Source organism: Podarcis erhardii, assembly GCF_964252035.2.
Source record: "Podarcis erhardii genome assembly, chromosome: 15".
Classification (NCBI taxonomy): Eukaryota; Metazoa; Chordata; class Lepidosauria; order Squamata; family Lacertidae; genus Podarcis; species Podarcis erhardii.
In genome coordinates, this window is record NC_138505.1 from 16791014 (window position 1) to 16808434 (window position 17421).

At 44.5% G+C, this 17421-nt stretch overlaps 1 protein-coding gene and 1 long non-coding RNA gene across 2 annotated transcripts in view; one reads left to right on the top strand and one right to left on the bottom strand.

Moving 5' to 3' along the window:
* Positions 1-9168, bottom strand: part of LOC309330681 (gonadotropin-releasing hormone II receptor-like) — a 64401-nt gene extending 55233 nt beyond the window's left edge. The window contains exon 1 of the mRNA XM_081842473.1: positions 9138-9168. The gene's annotated coding sequence lies outside the window, so the exon portion shown is untranslated. The remainder of the gene's footprint in view (positions 1-9137) is intronic.
* LOC309330723 lies at positions 607-16530 on the top strand. Its single transcript, XR_014151547.1, has 3 exons — positions 607-920; positions 4955-5033; positions 16252-16530. It is a non-coding gene; the product is annotated as an uncharacterized lncRNA (long non-coding RNA).
* Positions 16531-17421: the final 891 nt, after the last annotated feature.

Here is a 17421-nt window from a genome sequence, read left to right on the forward strand (position 1 = left end):
TTGACTGCGGCAGAAATCTGCTTTCATTTGGTGCAGTTTGACGGATTGGGAGCAGGGTTTTGCATGGAATCTGTTTTTTCTTTGCCACCATCACTTTCGCCTGCCTCTTGTCCCTGGAAGGGGGAGCAGCGTCTGGCAAACGGCCGTTGACAAACCAGAGAAGGGTTTGGATGAAACGCACCTGCTGCACGAAGGCTGGTTACGGATCCCGTCCCCACCCACTGCCGCGTGATTCCCTCGCCCTTGTTTTCCTCTTCAGCCAGGCCTACGTGCAGAAAGTCCTGGCCAGCCCTGGGACACACCCCTGATAGGAACGAGGGGAGGGATCGAGAGCAGGAACACGATCCCAAGGCCCCTATCTGCACACCACACAAGGCCTGGCAGAGGCTCCAACTTGATCACAGATGTGCTTATCTCCCTACACCCAGCAGTTTCAAGTGCTGCACAGGATTCCCTTCACAGCTCTGCGTCTCCTGTCTCCCCCAAACTGAGCTGAGCCTATTTTTCACAAGCTGTCCAGAGTTAAGCTTTGCAGACGATACTTAATCTGACACAAAACGGGTTTTCTGGTCCCCATTATAGCCACCGCCCCCCCCCCCTTTAAAGTATTTTAATCGAAACATAGAATTGTTGTGATGGAAGTTACCCCAAAGGTCACCTGAATTGCTACTAAATACAGTAATCCCTCAGAGATGACTATCCAACCTATCCTTAGAAACCCCCAGTGAAGGAGAGCCCACCATTTTCTGAGGCGGTCTGTTCCCCTGTCAAACAGCTCTTACCTTCAGAAAGTTCTTCCTAAGGTCTAGTTGGAATCTCCTTTCTTGTCCTTTGAATCCATCTGTTTGGGTCCTACTCTCTGGAGCAGCAGAAAACAAGCTTGTTCCATCTTCCATGTGATGGTCCTTCAGCTTTTACATGTGCTAAATATGCGTGCGGCCATGTGCATTGCCACATCCCGGAAGTGGCCAGAAAATGGGGCAGGCAGAATGGGCTTGCAGTGCTCCACCAATGCGTGTTTTGCTCCACGCAAAACATTTGTCATCTATATTCAAAGGTAGCTATCGTATCCCCTCTCAGACTTCTCTTCTTCAGGCTAAGCATCCCCATTGCCCTCAACTTGATCATTTTTGTTGCCCTTCTCTGCACACCTTCCATCTTGTCAACATCCTTCTTAAACTGTGGTGCCCAGAACTGGATACAGGACTCCTGGTGGGGTCTGACCAAGGCAGAACAGAGTGGTACTATGGTTTCCCTTGATCTGGATAAAGTACTGTACTTCTGTTGATGCAGCCTAGAACTGCCTTAGCTTTTCTGCTATCAATATCATTATGGATATACAGTTGTACCTTGGTTGTCAAACACCTTGGTACTCGTACGTTTCAGCTCCCAAATGATCAAAACCCAGAAGTGAGTGTTCCGGTTTTTGAACATTTTTTTGGAAGCCGAACATCCAACAGGGCTTCCGATTGGTTGCAGGAGCTCCCTGCAGCCAATCAGAAGCTGCTCTTAGGTTTCTGAATGTTTTGGAAGTTGAATGGACTTCTGGAACGGATTCCGTTCAAATTCCAAGGTACTGTACGGCTGTATTAACAAAAACACAGCAAGAAGAAAGAAAGCGGAAAATCAGAGATAAAGTATCACAGCCTGGAAAGACGAAAGTACAAAGATACAGCTCGACTCCAAAGTGATAATCAGGCATACCCTCCAACATTTCTCCGATGAAAATAGGGACATCCTAAGGAAAAGCAGGACAATCTGGAATCAAATCAGAAACTGGGACAGCTTCTGTCCCTGGAAAATAGGGACACTTGGAGGGTCTGATAAAGTACTAACTCATACAAATATTCCCTTTACAGATAGTAAAGATTTAGGAAAAATAAAAGTATTATCCACCTGTGAATGCCATCATTACTGATAATAGGTGTTCTATATAGTCTTAAATAAGCCTGTGTCCTGTAATGTTATATCTGCCTTTTCCAAGTCTGCTCAGAGGCTTAAGCCCTTGAATAGAACGTGGAAACTATCTGGGAGTAAAACCCTTCCTCCTTCTGTGTGGAAAGGCTGCCCCACTCTGCAGCATTTCCTGTTTTCGACTCAAATCCAAAATGGCAGGAAGTTTATCTAATGGACAGAGAGGCAGAGGGCCAGGGGGTGAAGCAGGGCCAAGGGGAAGTCACAAGCTAAGGCCTCGGCAAGACGCAGGAAACTTCGAATACCAAAATTTTCCCCTTAAATGGATGCTTCTAAAATTGCAACCATTCCAAATCTTTCAGCAGCATTGACTCATCCACACAGGCAATTATGGGGTTTTTGTTTGTTTGTTTCTGAGAGAGAGAGAGAATTGGGTAATACATTTTAGAATAGAATAGAAACTTTATTCGCCTCGGCCAATGGCCATAGCAGCAAGAGAACATTATAATATACACAGAAGAAAGTGAAAATTAAATATAAATTAATACGTTTATATCCTACCTAACTATGATCATGGGACGCGGGTGGTGCTGTGGGTTAAACCACAGAGCCTAGGACTTTGCCAATCAGAAGGTCGGCGGTTCGAATCCCCACAATGGGGTGAGCTCCCGTTGCTCGGTCCCAGCACCTGCCAACCTAGCAGTTTGAAAGCACACTGGTGCGAGTAGATAAATAGGTACCACTCTGGTGGGAAGGTAAACAGCGTTTCCGTGTGCTGCTCTGGTTCGCCAGAAGCGGCTTAGTCATGCTGGCCACATGATCCGGAAGCTGTACACTGGCTCCCTCGGCCAGTAAAGCAAGATGAGCGCCACAACCCCAGAGTTGGCCACGACTTGACCTAATGGTCAGGGGTCCCTTTACCTTCACCTTACCTGTGACTATCAGTTGCTGGGAGGTGAGCAAGACAAGAAGCCTGTATTCTTTTTGGCCTGCTTGTGGGCTTCCCACAGCAACGAGAATAGCCTCCCAAGAACTCAGGCTTGCTAGAGAGGTTAAAAGCAACAAAAAAGGCTTTTATGGGTATGTTCGTAGCAAAAGGAAGAACAAAGAAACAGTGGGGTCACTCAGAGGAGAAGATGGTGAAATGCAAACAGGGGACACAGAAAGGGCTGAACTCCTCAATGCCTTCTTTGCCTCAGTCTTCTCCGATAAAGAAAACAATGCCCGACCTGAAGAATTTGGAGCAAATGATTCAGCAGAGGAAACACAGCCCAGAATAACTAAGGAGATAGTACAAGAATACTTGGCTAGTTTAGATGTATTCAAGTCTCCAGGGCCAGATGAACTGCATCCAAGAGTATTAAAAGAACTGGCAGATGTGATCTCAGAACCACTGGCAGTCATCTTTGAGAATTCCTGGAGAACAGGCGAAGTCCCGGCAGACTGGAGGAGGGCAAATGTTGTCCCTATTTTTAAAAAGGGGGAAAGAGAGGACCCAAATAATTACCGCCCAGTCAGTCTGACATCAATACCAGGGAAGATTCTGGAGCAGATCATTAAGCAAACAGTTTGTGAGCACCTAGAAAGGAATACTGTGATCACCAATAGTCAACATGGATTTCTGAAAAATAAGTCGTGTCAGACTAACCTGATCTCGTTTTTTGACAGAATTACAAGCCTGGTAGATGAAGGGAATGCAGTGGATGTAGCCTACCTTGATTTCAGCAAGGCATTTGACAAGGTGCCCCATGATATTCTTGTAAAGAAGCTGGTAAAATGCGGTCTTGACTATGCTACCACTCAGTGGATTTGTAACTGGCTGACTGACCGAACCCAAAGGGTGCTCATCAATGGTTCCTCTTCATCCTGGAGAAGAGTGACTAGTGGGGTGCCACAGGGTTCTGTCTTGGGCCCGGTCTTATTCAACATCTTTATCAACGACTTGGATGATGGACTCAAGGGCATCCTGATCAAATTTGCAGATGACACCAAACTGGGAAGGGTGGCTAACACCCCAGAGGACAGGATCACACTTCAAAACGACCTTGACAGATTAGAGAACTGGGCCAAAACAAACAAGATGAATTTTAAAAGGGAGAAATGTAAAGTATTGCACTTGGGCAAAAAAAATGAGAGGCACAAATACAAGATGGGTGACACCTGGCTTGAGAGCAGTACATGTGAAAAGGATCTAGGAGTCTTGGTTGACCACAAACTTGACATGAGCCAACAGTGTGACGCGGCAGCTAAAAAAGCCAATGTAATTCTGGGCTGCATCAATAGGAGTATTGCATCTAGATCAAGGGAAGTAATAGTGCCACTGTATTCTGCTCTGGTCAGACCTCACCTGGAGTACTGTGTCCAGTTCTGGGCACCACAGTTCAAGAAGGACACTGACAAACTGGAACGTGTCCAGAGGAGGGCAACCAAAATGGTCAAAGGCCTGGAAACGATGCCTTATGAAGAACGGCTAAGGGAGCTGGGCATGTTTAGCCTGGAGAAGAGGAGGTTAAGGGGTGATATGATAGCCATGTTCAAATATATAAAAGGATGTCACATAGAGGAGGGAGAAAGGTTGTTTTCTGCTGCTCCAGAGAAGCGGACACGGAGCAATGGTTCCAAACTACAAGAAAGAAGATTCCACCTAAACATTAGGAAGAACTTCCTGACAGTAAGAGCTGTTCGACAGTGGAATTTGCTGCCAAGGTGTGTGGTGGAGTCTCCTTCTTTGGAGGTCTTTAAGCAGAGGCTTGACAACCATATGTCAGGAGTGCTCTGATGGTGTTTCCTGCTTGGCAGGGGGTTGGACTCGATGGCCCTTGTGGTCTCTTCCAACTCTATGATTCTATGATTCTATGATTCTATGACCCAGGCATTGCTTTCACCTGGATGGTTTACCTGGGATGGGGTAGGTGTGAAGATCATCCTTTTGTGGCTTCCTCACATCCTCTGTGCCATTCCAGGGATGCTGTCTGCCTTGTCAATCCCAGTGTGCATCGCCCTAATTCTAATTGCTGCCTCCGCCTTCTGTGCCCAGGAGTGACCCACGTGTGCCCAAGAGAATGTGAAGTTTGCTTGCCCAGGAGCAAATTCCTCAGGTTATCCTCTGATTCCAACAGGTAAAATTGTTGTGGTTCTCCCTCAGCAGGCTGTTGGCAGGATGTGGCCATTTCCACATGTACTGCTGCCCTCTGGCATGTGTCAGATGCTGCCCTGAAGCATGGTGGGAAGTGTTCAGAAACTGACAAAGTCATCTTTTACACGTGGTGCAAGTCAAGGTCCGGCAGGATCAGGCCCCAGAGGCTGGTTGTGAAAAGCACATCTGAAAAACCTGCTTTGAATGTTAGGGAGGCAACCCAGTCCTGGACATGTATGAAGGAACAAGGGCAGAGTTCAGGTGAGCTTACACCAGGGGTGCCCAAACTTTTTTCAAAGAGGGCCAGATTCGATGAAGTGAACATGTGTGAGTTGCTGAGCTTTTTTTAGGATTTTACCTCAGGACATATTAAATCGACTGGCTGGGGCCGGATTAGACCCCTAAAGCGGACTTTGGACATTCCTAGCTTACACAGAGTGCTTTTCTCTCAGCAACCTAACTCACCAACATACAGGGTTTTTGTGAGAATAAACTGAGGTGAGAGACTTTGATATGGAAATGATCTTAATAATTGAAGGGCTCTGCTAGGGCAGCGACTATCTTGATAAGAGAACACCATACAGTATTGGGAATGGAAATTTCCTAAGTAAGTTTTCTTAGGAAGGCTGAGTGGGAGAATCTTAGGAGCTGCCTTAGTGGTAGAGATGGGTGAAAGATGATTTCAGTTTCTCTCCCTGTCAAATCTTTCCATTCTTAACTTCCAAATTGGATTATTGCAACACACTCTGTGTGGGGCTGCCCTTGAAGACGACTCAGAAACTTCAATCGGTTCAAAGCATCAGCCAGATTACTGGTAAGCGTTCTGTTTAGATCTCATATAACCCCTGTTTTTATGCCGACACATAAAGAGTAGCTCGACTGAAAGCTTGGAGTCAGAGGCAGCGGCGTTTGAAAAGATGATTTGTGTATGATGAATACAAGGAAGAATGGAGAGAAAGCAAGAAGCAAAGGGAAGAAGGGGTGAAATCGTAACAAAATTTCTATTAGGTCAGCACAGAAGCGTGCAAGCTGCTGAGCGTCACCAAACCCTTTGGTCTAGCATTGATTTCTGTGAGACCTGAAAGCTTACACTCTTCCCAAGTCAAAGCTAAACCAGCCCCATGAAAGCAGTTGTTCGACCTCTTGTGCATCTCTCCTCTGTAGAGCTACCTCTGCCACACTTTTTTTAGTCTGGGGCCTGTTCTGCTGCCACCCCAAATTCTGCAGAATAGTTTCCGGAGGCAGGAAGCGCAAAAAGGAACAGCTTGTTCCGGATGGAGCAGAGAACCTTGATATAGCTCTCTCTAGAGGAAGTTGCGGTGTGGGGGGAGCCAAATGGGCTGACTTAAAGCATCAGCAGACTTGTGAAAACGCCAATGAACCCGCCCCGCCCCCGCCCACCTCCAAAACCAAAGGCAGTGCCAGGGACGTCAGAAACCTCCGGTTTTAGCAGCCCAGTCAGAGCTGCAAAACCAGCTGTCAAGCGCCCAGGCAGGTCATAGAATCATAGAGTTGGAAGAGACCACAAGGGCCATCGAATCCAACCCCCTGCCAAGCAGGAAACACCATCAGAGCACTCCTGACATATGGTTGTCAAGCCTCTGCTTAAAGACCTCCAAAGAAGGAGACTCCACCACACTCCTTGGCAGCAAATTCCACTGTCGAACAGCTCTTACTGTCAGGAAGTTCTTCCTAATGTTTAGGTGGAATCTTTTTTCTTGTAGTTTGGAACCATTGCTCCGTGTCCGCTTCTCTGGAGCAGCAGAAAACAACCTTTCTCCCTCCTCTATGTGACATCCTTTTATATATTTGAACATGGCTATCATATCACCCCTTAACCTCCTCTTCTCCAGGCTAAACATGCCCAGCTCCCTTAGCCGTTCCTCATAAGGCATCGTTTCCAGGCCTTTGACCATTTTGGTTGCCCTTCTCTGGACACGTTCCAGTTTGTCAGTGTCCTTCTTGAACTGTGGTGCCCAGAACTGGACACAGTACTCCAGGTGAGGTCTGACCAGAGCAGAATACAGTGGCACTATTACTTCCCTTGATCAGGTGCTATACTCCTATTGATGATGGAGGTGATGTGTTCTTGCCTCTTGAGCCTTGACTAGGTGTGCTTTGCAAACTGAGCCACCTCCCGTGATGCTCGCCCACATTTGAACTAAAGAAGAGCCTGCTGGATCAGACCAATGGCCCATCTAGTCCAGCATCCTCTTTCCAGATGTCCCAGTGGGAAACTCATGAGCAGGAGTCGAACACAAGACTGGAAACCCTCCTGCGGTTTCCAGCAACTGGTGTTCAGAAGCATTACTGCCTCCAACCGCAGAGGTAGAGCACAGCCATTGTGGCAAGTAGCCTTATCCTCACACAACAACCTTGTAAGTTAGGTTAGGCTAAGGATAGAGATTTGAACCCTGGTCTCCCACGCCCTAGTCTGACACTCTAACTGCTACACCACTGCTGGCGCCCAATGCGTTTTCAGTTGCTACCATTTTGCTCTAGGAGGTCTACAGCAGATCTGTCCATGCTAGAGCTGGCATGGACTAGGTTTGGGAAGCTCTGGGTTCGAATCCCTGCTCAGCCATGCAGCTCACTGGCTGGTGTTGGACTCGTCACCCCTCGCTCAGCCTAGCCTACCTCGAAAGATTGTTGTGAGAATAAAATGAGGGGAGAGATGGGATATAAAATGTAATTCAGAATAATGAAGAAAGAAAACCTCTTCTAGTAAACATTAAGCTTGTTTTCAAAGGAAACTGTAGTGGTCAGTTTACTATGGATCAGTTTCTTTATCCAGACTAACCACACAAGGCTAACCTCATCTACTCAGAAGCCAGTCCCAATGAATTAAATGGGGCTTACTCCCAGGTAAGTGGAGTTATGATTGCAACCTAACTGAGTTGGGAAACAGAGCCATTGATTTTGATGGGAACCGGGGTTGGGATCCTGTCCACCATTACATGGCAACAAGACCCACTGAACTGAGCAGAAAACTCTGTAGGCTTGCTCTATAAGCTCACCGAATGGAAGTCTGGATCCTGCTCATTTGTGTTTTCCACACACTGGCCAAAGGCCTTTTATTACTTTCCCAGACTACATAGATCTAATCTTGCAGATCCCTTCATCCTGCATTCCTGATCATCCTGGGGCCTTCTAGTTTATGACACAGTGTTTGAGTTACCAGTATATTCTTTTTGATAACTTTCCAGCTTTGATAACTTTGTCACTGCCCTGGAGCGTGACAAAGGGCATTATAAAATAAAACACCTGTTCTAACTAATACTGCATCTGCTTTGGAGACAGGCTCAGCCAGAGAATTGTGGAATTGTAGAATTGGAAGGGACCCCAAGGGTCATCTAGTCCAACCCCCTGCAATGCAGGAATCTTTTTGCCCATCGTGGGGCTCAAACCCGCAACCCTGAGATTAAGCATCTCCTGCTCTACTGACTGAGCTATCCTGCAGGCTCTAAGCTATCCTGCAGGTTGGCAGCCATCACTGCCCCTTAATGGTCCATTTAAAAGGGACCCCTTTCCAATCCCATCCCTCCCACCCCAGAGCTACACCACTGACTCCTGCAGCTATAAACAGGAGATATTTTCAGCCTACAATAGACACCCAGCGCCTTGAGTTCTTTGGAAAAGCTGGCCAGTGCAAATCTATGCAACGCTCTGTTTCCTTTCCATTTCATCTTCTGGGACCATTTATTTGGGTGTGTTTTTCCAGCAGCTATTGGCCCAGGTCCCCTTCGTTTGCCTGCTTGAAGCCAAAAGCCACAGGGATGTATGTCCCACATGCTCCAGAAGCTTCTTGAAAGGCACTGGAGCAAAGAGGCCAACGTTTTGCAAGCACATAGCCCAGATGCTATATGGTCCTGGGACGGTCATACGTGTTACCCAGACAGTAAGCAATTCAGATGGAGCAAAACAGCAACAACACAAAGCAATCCTGTTATAAGAATTCTAAGGTCTCAAATGTAGAATAAATGTTCATAAATCTACAAGGCAAACACATACATAAGTATAGAAACCACGTGTCTGAAATAGTACAGGAAGAGCAACCCTAAAGCCATTTTGACTCTCCCAAATTGACCTCAAATATTTCTCTGCAAGGAGGAAGGAAATGGGAAACGCTTTCCATTTGTCTTTGATTGTAGCAGCTTACACCTCCCTGCAAGTACAGTCCGGCAAGTTATCTGCTAAGCAAACTATCAATATGTGTAAGAGATTCAGGAACTGAAGTATTTATCATCTCAAAGGAATGGCCAGGCTACCCAGAAAATGCAATCAAGGAAGGCATTATCAGGGACCCCTGCAGACAGGAAGGAAGCAACACTCTCAAATTTCTGCTGGAGACTGCCTCCTCCTGTGATGTTTTGGGAGGTGGTCTTGGGGTACAGGGTGGGCAATTTTAAAAGTATTTGCAGAGGCTTGCTGCACCATTGTTCGGGGCCTCTCCTACCTCCTTGCAAAGAGGGGAGGCAATTCTGCTGCAACAGAAAAAAATAAAGATCTGCCTTGCTTTCTATGGATCTTGCCTCCATCCATTCATCTCTGACCGATCATGGACTTAGGGGACTCAGTCCCTAGGGGAGTTGGGCAGCAAAAGCCAACCCCCCCATATTTTCTATGACAATCCTAACCATGCTCAGATTGCCGCGTGCATTCTAGAAAGAGCACGCACGCACAGACACACCCTTTGAGGTGGGGCACAGAGGCAGCAATGTTTCCTGCACATCGTATTCCAGGAGCAGTTTATTCCTCCGAGGCTGCATTGTTTCCATAAGGTTACATAACTGTACCGTGCTCCCAGTACTTCTCAGAACTGCCCGGCTGTTTGCTTTCACTAGGCAAAATGCCAGGCTCTTCGTCCCATTGATGCACAATTACAGAGGGAGAGAGGGAGCATTTGCTATCCTGGGCCTAAAGACAGGCAGCCATCTGTAGGCTGTTCCCTACAAACCCTTTTATCAAGCTTCGCTCTGTACAGTTTTGCATTAAGTTAATACAGAGGATGAACATTCATTCTGAGAGATTAGATAGATAGATAGATAGATAGATAGATAGATAGATAGATGATAGATCAGAATGAATGCTCGATCAACATGTTGCACAACATGTTGCACACGCGCACACGCGCGCACACTGTTCATAAAAGGTTAGCTCCCTTAACCCACTGTAACTAATGCTAAGAAAAATAATTGCAGATTCCACGCCATCCCCCACCACTTCTGGTCTGCCTCCACCCCCAAATCTGTTTCCCCTTCTTTTTATCTCCAGTTTTTATAATCTCCTTTGGGGCATTCCCTTGTCCTCTTGCAACACGTTAACCGCCAGGCGCAGCTGATGGTGCCAAACAGACAAAGGAGCTATAAAATATCAGGGTGAGCAATAGATTAAGCATGCAGCTTGATCAGGCCTGTCTGAGATAACAGAGCAAAATCCTGCATCAAGGTCACCCAAATTCTATGGCACGTAAAAGCAGCAGCCTGCGGCCTGTGTTTATATACCACTATTCATTTTAAAAAAGGAAGAAATAAATAACCAGAGTGGTATACAACAATCCTGTGTAAAACCATGCGATAAAAAGCATATAAAAATGCTGAAATCGGCTAACTTATTGTGGAAAGGTATATTGTTAATTGCCTGCAGAAGCCTGACAGAATAGGAAAGCTGGCAGGAGATGTCTAAAAGATGGCACAGAAGTAGGGTTGCCATATTTAAAAAAAAAATTCAGAAAGCACCCCCAGACATCAATTCTTCCTTTGAAATCCCAGTAATGTCCAGGAAAATCTGGACATATGGCAGCCCTACACAGAAGGTACCTGCTGAATCTCTACTGGCAGAATATTCTACAGGACTGGGCACATGACACTAAAGGCTTATTATTATTATTATTATTATTATTATTATTATTCAAGTAATTTCAATTAAAACAAATAAAGTGATACAGAAAAAAAGAAGGAAAAGTGAGGGGGAGGGGAAAAAGAACAACAAACTAATATATAAGAGAAAATATGTTTACAAAAATACAAGATACTCCCATACATCCTTATATAAACTGATGTTGTGTCATTATCCTAATGTTTAAAGGGACCCCTGACCATTAGGTCCAGTCGTGACTAACTCTGGGGTTGCAGCACTCATCTCGCTTTATTGGTCGAGGGAGCCGGAGTACAGCTTCCGGGTCATGTGGCCAGCATGATTAAGCTGCCTCTGGCAGAGCAGCTCACGGAAACGCCGTTTACCTTCCCGCCAGAGTGGTACCTATTTATCTACTTGCACTTTGACGTACTTTTGAACTGCTAGGTTGGCAGGAGCAGGGACTGAGCAACGGGAGCTCACCCTGTCACAGGGATTCGAACCGCCGACCTTCTGATCAGCAAGTCCTAGGCTCTGTGGTTTAACCCACAGTGCCACCTGCGTCCCTATCCTAATGTTTATGTAAATGTTAATTTACATTCTGTATAAACTCATTTCAAATGTTATCATAAATATGATAACTAAAGGCTTGTTGATGTCAAATGAGCCTTGCCAACTCAGGGAGCAACAACCAACAGATCTCCTGCACACGATCCCGGTGATCAAGCTGGGATAGAAGGGTACCCTGCGTTTGCAGCAAAATTGTATGGCATTTCTCAGCACTGCCATTATCCCACACTCTCTGGTCACTTTTCCCCATCACTTTTTTTTACTGCAAAAATAATCTGGTTTTCAGAGTCCAGGGTAGGTGGGTGGGAAGGAAATAGGTTTGGTGAGCAAGGGCTCCAAACCCATTTTAATTGCGCAAGCTGAATCTGCTGCTATACAATTTAATGATACCCACAACATAATGACAGTTTGGAAGTGGCCTGAATCTCTCTCCTCAATTCCCCAATGAGTAGAAAGCCAGACCAGCTTTTAGAAGAGTCAAATCTCCTCTGGAGGAGACAGAAGCAGGCTTCATGGTTGGGGGCGGGGGGGGGGGCGTGCGGCCATCCAGGGGTCAGCAATCCCTGTATGATCTAGGCCCTCGCCTGATAAGAGTAAGAGGTGACATGATGGAAGTTTATAAAATTATGCATGGCATAGAGAAGGTGGATATAGCAAAGTTTTCCTCCCTCTCTCATAGTGCTCTCATAGAACTCATGGGCATCCAATGAAGCCAATAGTTGGAAGGATTCAAGATAGAAAAAAGAAAGTCTTTCACATAATACATAAACTACAGAACTCCCTCCCACAGGAGGCAGTGATAACTACCAACCTGGATGGCTTTAAAAGAGGATTGGATAAATTCATGGTAAGGTAAAATGTTAAGGACCCCTGGATGGATAAGTCCAGTCAAAAGCGACTATGGGGTTGTGATGCTTGTTTTGCTTTCAGGCTGAGGGAGCCAGTATTTGTCCATAGACAGCTTTCTGGGTCATGTGGCCAGCAGGACTAAACTACTTCTGGCACAACCGGACACCGTGACAAAAACCAGAGCACATGGAAATGCCGTTTGCCTTCCCGCCACAGCAGTACCTATTTATCTACTTGCACTGGTGTGCTTTCGAGCTGCTAGGTTGGCAGGAGCTGGGACGGAGCAACAGAAGCTCACCCTGTCACGGGTATTCGAACTGCCGACCTTCCGACCAGCAAGCCCAAGAGGCTCAGCAATTTAGACCACAGCTATTGGTGGCTACTAGTCAAGACGGCTATGCTCTGCCTCCACAGTCAGAGGCAGCAATGCTTATGAATGCTAGTTGCTGGAAGCTGCAGGAGGAGAAGGTTCTCTTCTATGCGAATCCTGCTTGCTGGTTTCTGTTGGCCTGACCCAGCAGGCTCTTCTTATGTTCTTAGAAGGCATAGGTGGTGTTGAGGGGGGTGCAGGGGGGACAAAAAACAAAGAGCTGGCCCCTCTACTTGCCCCCTCCCGATCACTGCACTCCTGTCACCATATACTGCTTTCTTTCCGATAGCTCACTATGTGACATGCAACTTGCCCACTTTGAAATAGACTTTGCCCCTTCTGTGCCCCACCCCACGAATTTCTGCCACCACCACTGAGTGCAGAAGAGCAAAACTGGACAGCATTGCCTCATGGTTGGAGGTGATAGTCCTCCCCCCACACCAATCCCTCCTAGTCTTTTTCTCTTCTTATGGCAGCTGTTGGCCAGCTGAATACAGTGGTACCTCGGGTTACAGACGCTTCAGGTTACAGACTCCGCTAACCCAGAAATAGTACCTCGGGTTAAGAACTTTGCTTCAGGATGAAAACAGAAATTGAGACGCAGCGGCAGCGGGAGTCCCCATTAGCTAAAGTGGTACCTCAGGTTAAGAACAGTTTCAGGTTAAGAACAGACCTCCAGAACAAATTGTATGAACAATGTATGAAGATTAGCAACGCAGCATTTCCAAGAAAGGGGAAGCAATCCCAAACACTGCTAGCTCCTGTGTTTGGCTTTCTGCAGAAACCTAGCAAATATTTTGTTCTCTCCTGATTACAAAACCTCTTGCGGTTTGAGACAGGGAACACCACAAACATGTGACTGAGCAACCAGTCGGTTGGTTCACGGTGAGAACAAACTCGAGAGACCAACACGTGAAGGGAGGGAGAACAGCTTGTGGTGTGCTAAGAAAACAAGAACATCTTATTTTGATGCAGACAGCGCAACAGGCACCGACAGGCCTTTCGTGTCAGAGGTTGCTTGTGGGGGCAGACTCCAGAGGCTAAGGCATCTGTCATGGATGTTTCAGTTGAGATTCCTGCATTGCAGAGGGTTCGACTAGAGAACTTACAGGGGTCCCTTCCAGTCCACAATTCTATGATTCTATGGTCCCAATTTACAAAGGGCCATCTCTGTTTTCTGGCCACCTGTCCCTGACCTTATCTTCACCTATTATATAAGTCTTGTGAAAAAGTTTGCAGGAGTTGCTATGACTCGACTTCTGTTTTTGGAGAGTTTTGCTCCCTTCCCAGGAATTTCTGGGTGGCAGGCGGAGATATCTCAGTCTCTATTGCACATGCATGAAAGTGCTCACACGGGCATTAAGGGGACAGGGAGGCCACTGTGATTTTACATGCTTTTGGGGAGAACTTCTCCAAAGTTCTATTAAAAAAAAAAGGTTTTAAAGTATGGTTTAATTTAATCACATTGTATATATTAAAGATAAAGAAAAAAACTTTCCATCCCAATACACTGTGATGTGAAATGCTTAAGATACCTTATCAATTTGTGGCTATTTACACTGATACATTTTATAGTATCTCCCCAACATTTTGATATTGATGTTTTTGATACTTTTTGATAATTCTGTTTTCAAGATAATTTTAATGAATGTTGATGTTTTAAATGTTTTTAAATACTTTTCCATTGGACCAGGATTAAGAGGGGTGGGGACATCTTTGCTGGCTCAGGCCAGTGGCCATCTAATCTAGCCTCCTGCCCTCGCAGTGCTAACCAGATGCCTTTTTAATAAGAAACCTACAAACTGGGCCTGAGCACAAGAGCCCTCTTTCTCTCCTGTGGTTACCAGAGACTGGTATTCAGAAGCATTTCAGCCTCCGACTGTGGAGGGCAGAGCATGGCCATCCTGGCTAGTAGCCATCGATAGCCTCCCCAAATTTTTCCAATCCTCTTTAAAGCCATCCGAGTTGGCGACCATCGCTGCCTCTTGCAGCAGTGAGTTCCATTTTGTATGCAGTTTTCATAGCGTGTGCATTTACATGCAGACATTCCTCCAGCGCATGTATTTTTGTATCCAATACATGGCTAAAGAACCACATTGCAAAGTTAATAGAGGTGCAAATTCAGAAAGATGATTGTGTTTCAGTTTTGCGTATTGTTCCAGAAAGTGGAAGAGAGGTAAGTTCACCTATGTATTGGAACTTAATCAGATTTCTCCCACATCCCTACCCTCTAGGTCCTAGAATCATAGAAGGGTAGAGTTGGGACCCCAGCGGGTCATCTAGTCCAACCCACTGCAATGCTGGAATCACAGCTAAAGAATCCCTGACAGTTTGCCATCCAACCTCTGCTTAAAAAGCTCCAGTGAAGGAGAGTCTGCCATCCTACTGGACCATAACTTCTTTCATCCCTTGCCCTTGGCGATCTCAGCAAATTCCCCAGGAAATACCATATTTTTGCTCTATAAGCTTGACCCTAGTCAAGCTTGCAAAAATCTATCATTTGCCCGATAACAAATGCTGGAAATGTAAAGAAACTGAAGGAACATTCTTTCACCTTTGGTGGACGTGCCCAAGGATTAAGGCGTACTGGGAAATGATTTATAATGAACTGAAAAAGGTATTTAAGTATACCTTCTTGAAGAAACCAGAGGCCTTTCTCCTGGGTGTGGTCGGCCAATTGGTGTCAAAGAAGGACAGAACTTTTTTTATGTATGCTACAGCAGCAGCAAGAATACTCATCGCAAAGCATTGGAATGACCAGCAGAATTTGAGATCAAGGAGAAGAGCAGGTGGAAGAGGATTGGAAGAAGTTTAAAGTTGTTTATCTACAAAAACATTGTAAAATATATGAATGTTGAGGACATTGAAAATGAAACGAAGGGGTTCTAGTGATTAAGATAAATAAGAGTACAAAGGGATGGATAAAGGACGAAAATGAATAATGAATAATCTTGCTGAATTAATTGTTAAGTGGAATACAAGAAAGGGAGGAGGGTGGAAGTAAGGGAAATAAGGTTTTGAAGGGTACAAATCTGAAAGTAAGTTTTTTTTTATGCTAAATTTGTTTTTTATGTGTTTTTTTTCTTTTGTTTTTCTTTGTGACATTTGTGGATTTTTTCTTTTTTGTTGGTGTGTTAACTTTTTCTTTTTGTAAAACTTAATAAAATATTATATATATATATATATATATATATATATATATATATATATATGCTCTATAAGACGCACCAGACCACAAGACGCACCTAGTTTTTGGAGGAGGAAAACAAGGGGGGGGAAATTCTAAAACTCAGAAGCCAAGAGGGATCGCTGCGCAGTGAAAGCAGCAATCCCTCTTGCTGTTCTGGCTTCTGGGATAGCTGTGCAGCCTGCATTCGCTCCATAAGGAGAAAGTGAGTCTTATAGAGCAAAAAATACGGTAGTTTTCTTTTTATCATATGGCTTGTAGTAAGGTTAAAGCTTACTGGGAAATGATATATAATGAATTGAAAAGGGTGTTTAAAATAATGTTTGTAAAAAATAATAATACAAGAAGCTTTTCTTTGGGGAATTATAGGGGCAGAACTACCTAAATTCTATAGAAATATATTTATGTATGCGACTACAGTGGCAAGAATGCTACTTGCCCCAGAATGGAAAGAAGCAGAAGTCCCAGCAAAGTAAGAATGGATACAAAAACTTATGGAACATGCAGAAATGGCGAAACTTACTGGAAGAATAAGAAATCAAGATAACAAACTCCTTTTTAAAAATAAAATAATGGAAATGGTTTATTGAATATTTACAGATAAATTGTAAACAGATAAGAACATTGGCAGCATTATTGTAATAACCTGCAGTTTCATAAGAGTATATATTTAAAGTCGGTGATTGACTTCATGGGATTGGCAGAGATGACCGGCAGAATTCGTGACCAGGGGAAAGAGGCAGTGGAAGAAGACTGGAAGAAATTTAAAATATATCTTAAAAACTGTTGTAAAATTGATGAGTCTTAAGATGTCAAGGGGTAAGAAGCAGAGAATTACAGCTGTAACCAACAAATTTATGGGAATTTAATGAAGGGAACTAAATGGATAAATTGACTAAAGGGTTGCTAAAAAAAAAAAATTCTTTTTAAAATAAGGATGCAGCGAAAGGGAGGTATGGGGAAGTCGATTGAAAGAAGTTACAAGAAAAGAAGATTATGAATTTATTTATGTTTGATTTGTTTTTGTTTGTTTGTGTTTTGTGATGTGTTTGTTTTTTAATTATGTGTTTTAAAAATTGAATAAAAATTATTTTTTTAAAAAAAGAGTATATATTTAAAGTCGATGAATAAATGAGAAAATTAAGTTAATTTGGATATGCAGAAGGTATTAAAAATAAATTCAAGGAGATGCAGAAAGAGGGAGAAGGAAGTCAAGTTTTGAAATGTTAAAATGATTGTGAAATTAGTGAAATGTATAAATCTGAAAAGCATAAATATTTATTTTTATTTTTTAAAGGCGAGGAAATAATTCAGGCTGAAATCAGCAAAAAGAAAAAAAAAGTCATCTGTTTACTGTTGCTCACGCGCTGCTCCATCTTTGACCTCTTGCCTGTGTTTTTTATGGGGCATGTAGGTTAATCGCTGTACTAATAATATGTGTGTTTCAAACAGTATTGACTCACTTCACAGCACATATGACAGGCTGCCAACTTTGCAATCCACCCTTTGCAGCTGGATGCTGAACAGTTCCTTGATGTG